This window comes from Neovison vison, chromosome 7 (genome assembly GCF_020171115.1).
Source record: "Neovison vison isolate M4711 chromosome 7, ASM_NN_V1, whole genome shotgun sequence".
In the NCBI taxonomy this organism is placed as follows: domain Eukaryota; kingdom Metazoa; phylum Chordata; class Mammalia; order Carnivora; family Mustelidae; genus Neogale; species Neogale vison.
Genome location: NC_058097.1, coordinates 7,588,638 through 7,598,725, shown reverse-complemented (window position 1 = coordinate 7,598,725; position 10,088 = coordinate 7,588,638).

The window sequence follows — 10,088 nt, the reverse complement described above, 5'->3', positions numbered from 1 at the left end:
TTGAGTTCAGGCTGTGGAGTAGAAGAAGAAAAAATAGTAATAAACTCACCACGGGTTCAGTAACACTTTGAATTCTGATTTCTGTCCCATGTCTGCCAGCTACTGTTACTTTGAGAATCTTCAAATAGCTTCTCCATGCAATTCTACTGAGCTTCTGTAGCCTCATTCAGTGGAGGAGACAGGATGGAGTATGTATATATTGTTTTACCTGGAATTGAAACCTACTGCACCTGTGCTTTTAGGTTTAGTCTTGGAGAGGGATATTGTCATGGACAGAACTTGAGTACTGAAGTCTGATTGGAGTCAGAATTTTTCTCTGATGCTTACTACTAGATGTGTGAACTTTGATCTGTCATTTGGGTTCCATAAGCCTCAAGTCCCCTCCTTGTTAAGCAAGGAGATGAATGCATGCCACTAAGGGGGTTGTCTCACTCAGACAGGGAATGTGCAAAGTGCCTGACACAGAGCAGGGGCTTAATTACTATTCATATATTACTTCCTTTACCCTGTCTGCCTCCCGGATTCTGCCCTCCTGGAGCAAGGATGGAAGTGGTATTTGGAGTGTGAGAAGCCATGTTCAAACTAATTTTGCAACACCCTGTGACTGGGAAGTGGTAGGGAGAGGAGAGGAAAGGTTCGGGACTTCTTAAGATTTAGGCGACTTTGAACATGAGAACCTGAGAACCAGGTACAAAGAGTTTTAAAATCAGCACAAAAGTATCAAGGGAGAATGGCGGGATGCTTGTGTTCTGTTAATATATCATTAGGAAGATTCCTATTAATATACAACCATAGCTATCAACATTTTATTATAAATGCTGAAGATATGACAGTAAGAAATTAAATATACATATTTAAAAGCCCAGTCTTATATTTTTAGCACTGGAAATAAAGTGGAATATAGTAGGAACTGATCAATCATTGAGTTGACTTAGAAAAAGCAACCATTGCTTTTGGGGTGGGGGGCACAGGGAGTGGCGTACAATAACAAATGAAAATGTCCAAGTCCTGAAAATAGATTCTGCAGGGTTGAGAGGGAGTGCTAACCACTGGCAAGGCCTCCTCGGTTCAAGACCATTCAGGAAGCAATGCTATGGACACTACTGTGTCTCCTGTTGAGGTAAACATCCAGCATTTTGTAAGGGGTCCTCACTTTGAGAGTCAAAGGAGGGATTTGCTCTCTGCTTTCAAAAACAGCCAGGGCTGGACAACTGACTGGCCATTTACTTTCATTTTATAGCCTCCATAAATCAAGTGCCCTTTTTGTGTTGGCTCCCAGAGCACTCAGATACAAATTTGTGGCCCACCTCTAACCAGGAGATGAGGACACAACAGGTACTTCTAGACTTTGTGCGTCAATCTCAATGCCAGGGGTGTGTGTGTGTGTGTGTTTTCCATAAGCATACTTGTCACTCATCCTATTTGAGAGGAAAGACTTTGGAAAGAACTAATGTCCTGACCTCTGGTTTCACTGCTCTGCGATCATTCCTCCTCTCAGCTGCCGAGATGGCTATGCTACAAAATCTCTCTGAGGCTGTCATGCTTCTGCTTGGAAAGTTTTCATTATCTCCCTGCTGTTCAAGGCACGGGGAGACAGTAGGGTGTAGCAACTGTGAGTGTGGAAGCTGCCTCGGCCAAGCTTCCAGTTGCAGAACACTGCTGTAGGCCTCAGAGAAGGGACTCAACCTCCCCGTGTCCCTTCCCTGTCTTTAAGTGAGTAGGAGCCAGTACCAACAAGCTTCTCCCTTCTTCCTCCACGTGCCCTTCCCGCTCATGTCTCCCTGTGACAGTTCTCCACCACGGCCTGGCTACTCCTATTTTCCTGCGTCTCCTTCCCAACTTTGTTGGAGCCATTTCTCCCACCAGAAACTCCTCTTCCACTCCACTCAAAACAATTCCACACATTCTTCAGTCTGAAACGATCTCCGAGTCTGAAATTCTTCCTTCCTCATTTTTCCTGTAGTGTTTATCTTATTTATCGGATAAATAGTTGGTTAGTACCTACTATATACATAAGACTTTGAGTAAACTTTTGGAGAAATATTAAAAAATGAACGCAGAAAGTTTCCTTGCTCCTAATACAGTTTATAGTCCAGGGGAAAAAGACACAAGACTGTTTAAGGTTTAGAGACCGTGAAAGAGCTGAAGTGCCATGACGTACGGAGTGCTGTAGGAGCGCAGGATGGCTCTTCTCGTGCTTCTTGTGAACTAGCTGACATTCCTAAATTCCTTGTTAATTGTGTGTGTTTCTTATTTCCTTTGAAGAAGATGGGGGGTGGGGGATGATCTTGATGATAGTACATTTAGTGGCTTTGTACTTTAAAACAGGTATTCTCCACCTTAGTGCATATTAGAAACACTTGTGGGAGCCTTGAAACATCCCAGTCCTCACCCCAACCTACTAAAGCAGAATCTCTTGGCAGAGCCCAGGCATCTGTATTTTTAAAGCTCCTCAACTAACGACAATATGCAACTAAGGTGAGAACCACTGCTTCCCATGCATCAGATCAATGTTTCCCTGATTATTCTGTTGGCAACCATCACCAGCAAAGACAACATAAATTTGGGTCCTGGGCTCCAAAGACACTGCATCAGAATTTCCCAGGGAGAGGCATGGAAAGCTGCATTTTTAGTAAGCATCCCAGGTAAACTTTATCATTAAGAAGCTTGGAGAAAAAAAAAAAAAAAACCTGGGATGTGTCACTTTATTTCTATAGCAGTGTTTTATTTATGTACTACTATGTACTAATACTCTCACTGCTTTATAGGTGAGGAAAGTCAGGGGCAGAAAAGTTAAGGCAGGAAAAGTCAGGGGCAGAAAAGTTAAGGGACTAGCCCAAGGTCCTACAGAGCCAGGACTCCAACGCAGGCAGTCAGATATCACAATCCACATCCTTCTGGATTGGGCTGGGATACGCTGAGAAGGGCAGAGTTCAAGTGGAAAGAATTGGCACTTTTCAGGAGCAGGAACCACCTCTTCTGCATTCCAGCCTTCCTCATGCCTAACAGAGCATTTGAGACTTATTTAATGTTGGCTGAATAAACTAAAGAAGAAGTTAGTGAAGAATGAGCCAGTGAACCTTTTCTGGAAATACTGACCCAGCTTCAGGTCAAATCATTTATCATTTGGACAGAAGGACATGGTATATGGTTTCTCCATTCAGGCCTCTGAAGCGTCCATCATCTTGCTGTGTGACTTGAGGCCAACATTTAGCTTGTCTCAGCCTGGAATCTATAGAATCAGAGAAATGCCATTCATCCATTTCTTTGGGTAACATTTTGGAAATCTTGAGTTGTATGCAGACACCAAACAATGACACAAATGTGTGCCAAAGGCAGGCTGTGCTTCAGACTCCCCCACACATGTGCACCACTCATTGCTAAATGGCTCATTAGGAGCATTGTTGCAAAACCAGCGCGGCTCTCCCACCCTATGATTTCCGCAAGTTCTAGAGAACATCTTGTAACCGATCATTGAGTTTCATTTGCCGTCTATCTGCACCGTCTGGGAGGCTTCTTGGGAGGAGGTGCAGATGAGCAGAACTTTGAAATGTGCTGAGAAGCAAAGGTCCAGAGATTCAGACTCAAATCTCCAGTGGGTTAATGTTGGGTGGGCACTTCCTGTCACAGATCTGAGTGTGTTCTTCTGTAAAATCCAGAGGCCAGTGAGCTCCTGAGTTTCTGTGAGAATCGAATATGATGATATTTGGAAAGCACCTAACAATGCTGATGGATAGTAAAAGTGAGATAAGCAGCCACCATTGTCATGTATCAGGACCACTTTATTGTGGACTCAAAAAGAATCCGGACCATCTGGATTTTTCTCAGGGAAATCAATATTTTCTCAGTGTTGCTGGGAGAGGACCTTCTACCAATTCTAGACCACCACCACCACCACTACCACCACATTGTTTCACACAGAGCTCAAAAGAACAGGATTTCCCAGCTTCTGTGTATGTGGGATCGTGAATGTGTTGGGTTGGACGATGGTTGTGTTGAGTGACTGTCGGCAAGAAAATAACCCAAGAATGAAATACAAGGAAGGGAAGCTATTTCCATCTTTCATGTTTCAAACCCTTCAGGGTATTCCACTGCACACAGAGTAAAATTTGAACCCAAAGTGCCCCACCATTTAGCTCCTGCCTCCCTTTCTCCCCTTGACTCATCAGGATATGGGGTATATGGGGCTTCCTCATATTTTTCATTCCTACCCTCATTCCCATCACAGATCTTGTGGTTGTTCCTCTCTCTTCCATCCACACAAATGATGGACTTTTTCACATCCTCCAACTTTCCTGAAAGTTTCTGCAAGCTACAGCTGTTATTACTATCCCAAAGTTTTATCTTACCTTTCTCCTGGTTTGGCCAAACACTCTTAACTTGAGCTTTGTTCTTCACAACACATGTTGTTTTATACATGTTGTTTTATCTTACCTTTCTCCTGGTTTGACCAAACACTCTAACTTGAAGCGTTGTTCTTCACAACACATATTGTTTTATACTATTATCTTCTGTGGATGAGTTTACAATTTTCTCCTCTTACTAGAATATAATGACTATGAGGCAGGAACTACCCATAGCTTATTTACTATGATATCTCCAGAACCCAGTGGGCTTTCTAGCCTATCATAAGTACTCAATAATATTTTCTCAATGAATGAATAAGTGTTAATGCCTCTGGTTTCCCAATCTTTTTAAAAAATAAATATTTGCTTCAGATAGGCACAATTAAAGAAAAAGATAGCCCCATTCATTACTCATTTATTGCATTTTCACTAGCAGCCACATTAATATCATAGCATCCCAAGAGCATAGTGATGGAGATACCACCAGTCCTTCCCTCAGATACTCATAGAATAGAGGAGGAGGCAGGTACAAATCAGTGTTACTGAACCTATGTCTCAGGCAGTGCCCTGAATGGCTTACATGGATTAGCTCTGTAAAGTATTTCAAATAGCCTATGAAAAGAGTACCACTATAATCTTCATTTTGCTAAGGGTAACACTACAGCTCAAAGACATTTAGCAATTTGATGGAGATGTGACAGTGAGCCAGCAAAAGAGCCAGCTTTAGAATCCAGCAATCCAACGTTAAATCCCTCCCTCTGAAACTCTCCACACTGTACTGCTGCTCAATCTGAGGCTACTGGGAGAGTAGGGATGACTCCTCACGTGAATCAATAAAAGCATCAGAGAGTTCCTGATGCTGGGTGTGCAGGTGTCCATAAAGATGGCCCCTTAAGGGCTCCTCCCAAACCCATGAACACATCCACTGTTTACATCAAGAGGTGGATGTGTCTCCCCTTCCCTAGAATCTGGACTGGCCAGCATCTTGCTATTATCAATGCAGTGTGATAGAGTGATGTATGAATTTTGGAATCTAGTCCTCAAGAAGCCTGGGAGTTTCCATGAGCCTTTTCTTAGGATCCAGCTGCCACATAAAAAAGCTCACACTTAGACTCCCAGATAACTCCCAGATGAGTAAGTCACATGATAGCAACATCACCGGGAACACAGATCAGCCACCCAACCCAATCTTGCTGAAACGACACAAGCATGAGCCAAGGCATGGGCTTGTATCAAGTCACTGTATTTTAGGATGGTTTATTATATGGGAACAGGTAACTGAAACTTTGAGAAAGTTTCTGACTCACCCAAACTCTGTTAAAACCGAGACCTTAGAGGGGTGCCAGGGTGGCTCAGTTCATTTTGCATCTGTCTTTGGCTCAGGTCATGATCTCAGGTTCCTGGGATCAGCCTAGTGTCAGGCTCTCCTCCCTCCTCACTTGTGCTCTCTCTCTCTCTTTCTCCCTCTCTCTCAAATAAACAAACAAAATCTTAAAAAAAAAAAAAAAGAAAAGAAAAGAAAAAAGAGAACAGAGACCTTGTGCTTTGGAATAAAGGTTGGTAATGCAAGTATGGAATGTAACATTTGGTACCTACATTTCACTGGAGATTGTCTTAGAGACAAGTGTTGTCTTAGAGGTGAATGTAGTCTAGAGTGTGGTTCTTTTTTTTTTTTTTCTTTTTTAACCTCCTCTCCTTCCTCCCACATGCATGTTACTTGGAAGGGTTTGTGCTGAGGAATATAGCCATGCTGGTCTATGAAATTGAATAATGTTCATACAGAACTGGTTGTGCCCATAGAACTAGTGATGGTTGGTTGGACCAACCAAGTTGATTAAGAGGCTTTTAAAAGGAAGACATATTCTTTCTTTCTTTTAGATTATGTAACTCCCAGATCAAATTCTGATCATTCTCCAGGTAAAGAAAAACAGCTGATACCCTAGTTACACAATCACTGTACTATACTATATGATAACCAATATATAATGCACATTACTGTGAGGACTATATTAATGCTCATTTCAGGGAGGAATAGAATGTACATTAGACTTTTCAACCAGAACTAGAGCTCCTAGTACTTACAAGACTTTAAATATCAACCCTAACAGCTGCCTCACCTAATTTTCCTATAAAAACCAAATGGTTCAAAAATTATGCTAAATTATCCTTATTGGTTAAACTAATTCAGAATTATAAACCAGAACTTGGAAATCTTTAGCATGTGGATCTGGCAAATTCATATCAAGTTCAGTATAATCCCCATTACACAGAAATACCAATTGGGTAAACTGAAATTTACATTTAATTCATACATGATACTACATCCATAGCACCCCCCCCCTGGCTACTTCCCAGTTCAGGTGGCTAGGTGATACTTCTGATCAATGAAACGAAAGTGGAAAAGTCTGCAGGATGGGACTTCAGGGGAGCTGTGATTTTGGCGATACCAAGGACACACTCTGGGAGTGTGACTCTCACTGCTTTGCCCTTCACTTTTTTTTTTTTTTTTTTTTTTTCATTCTGGAAAGTTTACAGGATCCTAGTGAGGAGAGAGAGAAAGGGTGCTAAGTAGTTCTTGGCACATTCTACCCTGAAAGGCTTACCACTAGACTTCTGTTATGTTGGACAGATAAACTTGTCATCATTTCAAGTCCAGAAAGAATGTTTTCTAATGATATACATGCTTTCTTTTTTTTTTTAACTTCTTTTCAGCGTAACAGTATTCATTGTTTTTGCACCACACCCAGTGCTCCATGCAATACGTTCCCTCCCCAATACCCACCACCTGGTTCCCCCAACCTCCCATGCTTTCTTGATTTCCTAACCTGCAAAATGGTAATGGAGGGTCCTGCTCAACAGAGATTTTTTGTGAGGCCTGAATGTGATGATAGCAAGGAAAAAATAAATAGCTAAAAGAAATGCAGGCTGTTGGCATTATGCTCCTAGATACAATATTAAGGACTGCTCTCATTTTTATGCTTTGTTTCAGCCCCTTGTTATTCTGACTACTTTCCCAAATATTTGACACTTATTTCAACTTTGTTCAGAGAAGGAGTGTAGGAAGCACGTTTTGATGAAGAAAGGGAAGAAAAGATCTGTTATCAATTTTTTAAATCTAATGTGACTTCTGATTTTTCCAATCTTTTTGTTAATACCTAGCTTTTATTGTTGATATGTGTGTGTGTACACACATATGTATATTTGCACATATAGGCATATATGTGTGTATATTTATATTTACATACGCACACACACTGTGAGGAAACGGAACGTATTATGTAGCTCGAGTCACCAACAGCAATTCTAAAATGCATGCTCTTTCAACTTCTTTGGGAATGGGTTGAAGCCTGTTGTCAAATTCACATTCTATGGTCACTTCATTGAACGTCAGTAATAATCTTTATTTCTAAAACATTATAAGTAACTGAAGTCCTACAGCTTGGCTATCTGAAGCATAGTTTGACAGTATGTGGACTGAGTGATGAGCTGACCAAAGAAGACATTTGTTTGTTTTATTTTTAATAGCAAATGGGAAATCAGCTTATGCCATAAACTTGGCTTTAGGGAGATTATTTCATTAGATTTCAGGGTAACGTTATTAGCAGGCAGAAAATTCCTTTCCGCTTCTGAACAGTCTTAATCCAACTCTGGGACTGTAATACATTCCTAAGGTGTTTTTCATTGTTCTCAATACACTGAGAATGTTGACTTCAGCTTGTAAAGCCATAAAATATTTGCAGTTATTTTCAAGTAACAATACCAGAAAGCCTGCATCATGCTGGGTTAATTCTTGTTTTATTTTATTTGGTTTCATTTTATTTTTCCCAGGAAGTGGAGATAAATCCAAGCTTCAGCTCCAGGAGATGATACACAACATGCCCTCATATTCATTTAGCTCTGTATGTGGAAGATTCAAGGGAGGTCTTCTGAGAAATCGAGCCACACGCCCTTCAAGGACCCAGTAAAACATCCAACAGGGCAGTCTACAAGCCAGCTGCCTCCCTGGAGATCATTAGCCTCAACCATTTCCAAGGGAAACCAAGAGCCCAGTGTCACTTGGACAAGTTCCCTGTCCCTGAATTCAATTACTGCCCTGGCCAACCAGAAAGACAATTATTGGTCACATTTTGTATTCCCAGAGTTCAAGGCATTTTGATAATTCTCAAAGGAAAAATCAGTTTTTTTTTTTCAAAATACAAATATCCTTGGTGGAATTTCTGAAACCAACTGTATTTTGGGTCACAATGTCAGAATGCCCCCTTGGACCCACTGCTATCGTTTTCTTTTGGTTTCCTGTTCCCGGAAGCCTGCTCCCTAGATTGTTTTGATTAAGCCCAGTTTGGGGAACCAGATTCTTAGCACATTCTCCACCATATTTTATGATAAATCTCGTTCAATTTCCCATGTAGGGTGGCAAGCTTTATTGCTTAACAAACATTGCATCTACTCGGCCATAATTTATATCTGAATGGGTTTATTATAGGCGTTGCATTTCATTCATTGTGCAGCTAATTCCATAACATGCTGCCTGCTCTCTGTATGGCTGTTTGGCCATTATCAGCTTCCAAGACAATTGAATCTTTCCCTTGCAGTTTCACGAAATGGTTTATGAATATGTAATACAAACTGTGTTAACAAGGCAAATATACTTCATTTCTTTTATGGCTATTTCCAGGCTGTGGCTGGGAAGAAGAGGCATAACAATGTGTCTCACTTAGAGGATGTTGTGCCCTTAATATAGAAATGCACTCCCCTTAGCGGTTCTCTTTGAAGGCCTGTATTGTCTTTGAGCGAGCCATGTGCTGTTGTGCGGTTCTGTGTGAAATGAGCCCCAGTCGACCTCCCATGGATTCAATTATCTTCTCTACACGGATGGCACGCTCTTCTCCTTGCTTCCCCCAAGCTTGCTCTCCTAGTGTGGTCCTACGTGGTATTCTGACTACAAAATAGCTCCATTTGGGCGCCCTGCCGTCATGGTGGGAACAGAATTGCTCATTTTCTGCATATGGCTCTTCTTTCTGTACCTTTCCCCTTGACCTTCACACCCAAGGACAGCTCTAGAGGAAGAGCTTGTCCATCTGAATGGAAGATACTCTTATCAGGCTCCACTCAAGAGAGAGATAGCTTACCTGGCCAGCAGGTGTTTATAGTTCCAAAGTGACTCTACCTGGATCTTAACAACATCCAAAGACCATTTCAATTCGGAGATTTATAAAGGGTATGACACGTACCCTTTATTGAACACTCACTATGCCAGACATGATATGTTACAATATCCCTTTTGTAGTAGGTATGACTCCTACTCACAAAAGTGAGGAAACTGAAGCTCCATGAATTTAAGCAACTTATTTCAGGTTATGCTTCTAATGAAGGGTCAAAATGAGGTAGAAACTTCCCAATATCTGAGTTCTAAAATCCATGGTTACATCCTACATAGATGTCCAATCCGTCCATCCATGCCCATGTCCACTGCCGCCATCTTAAGATGAACTACCATCAAATCCCACCCAGAAAACTGGGAAGCTTCTTCCTACCTGCTCTCTCACCTATACTCTTGCCTCCCTCCCTACTTCATGCTCCCCTCTGCAGTTGTGGTGTTTCTTCTAAGCAGCACTGTCCAACAGAACTTTTTGCAATGCTGGAGGTGTTCTAGATCTATTCTGTCTGATGTGATAGCTACTAGCCACATGTGGCTACTGAGTACTTACAATGTTCCAGTGTGGCATAGAAACTGAATTTCAA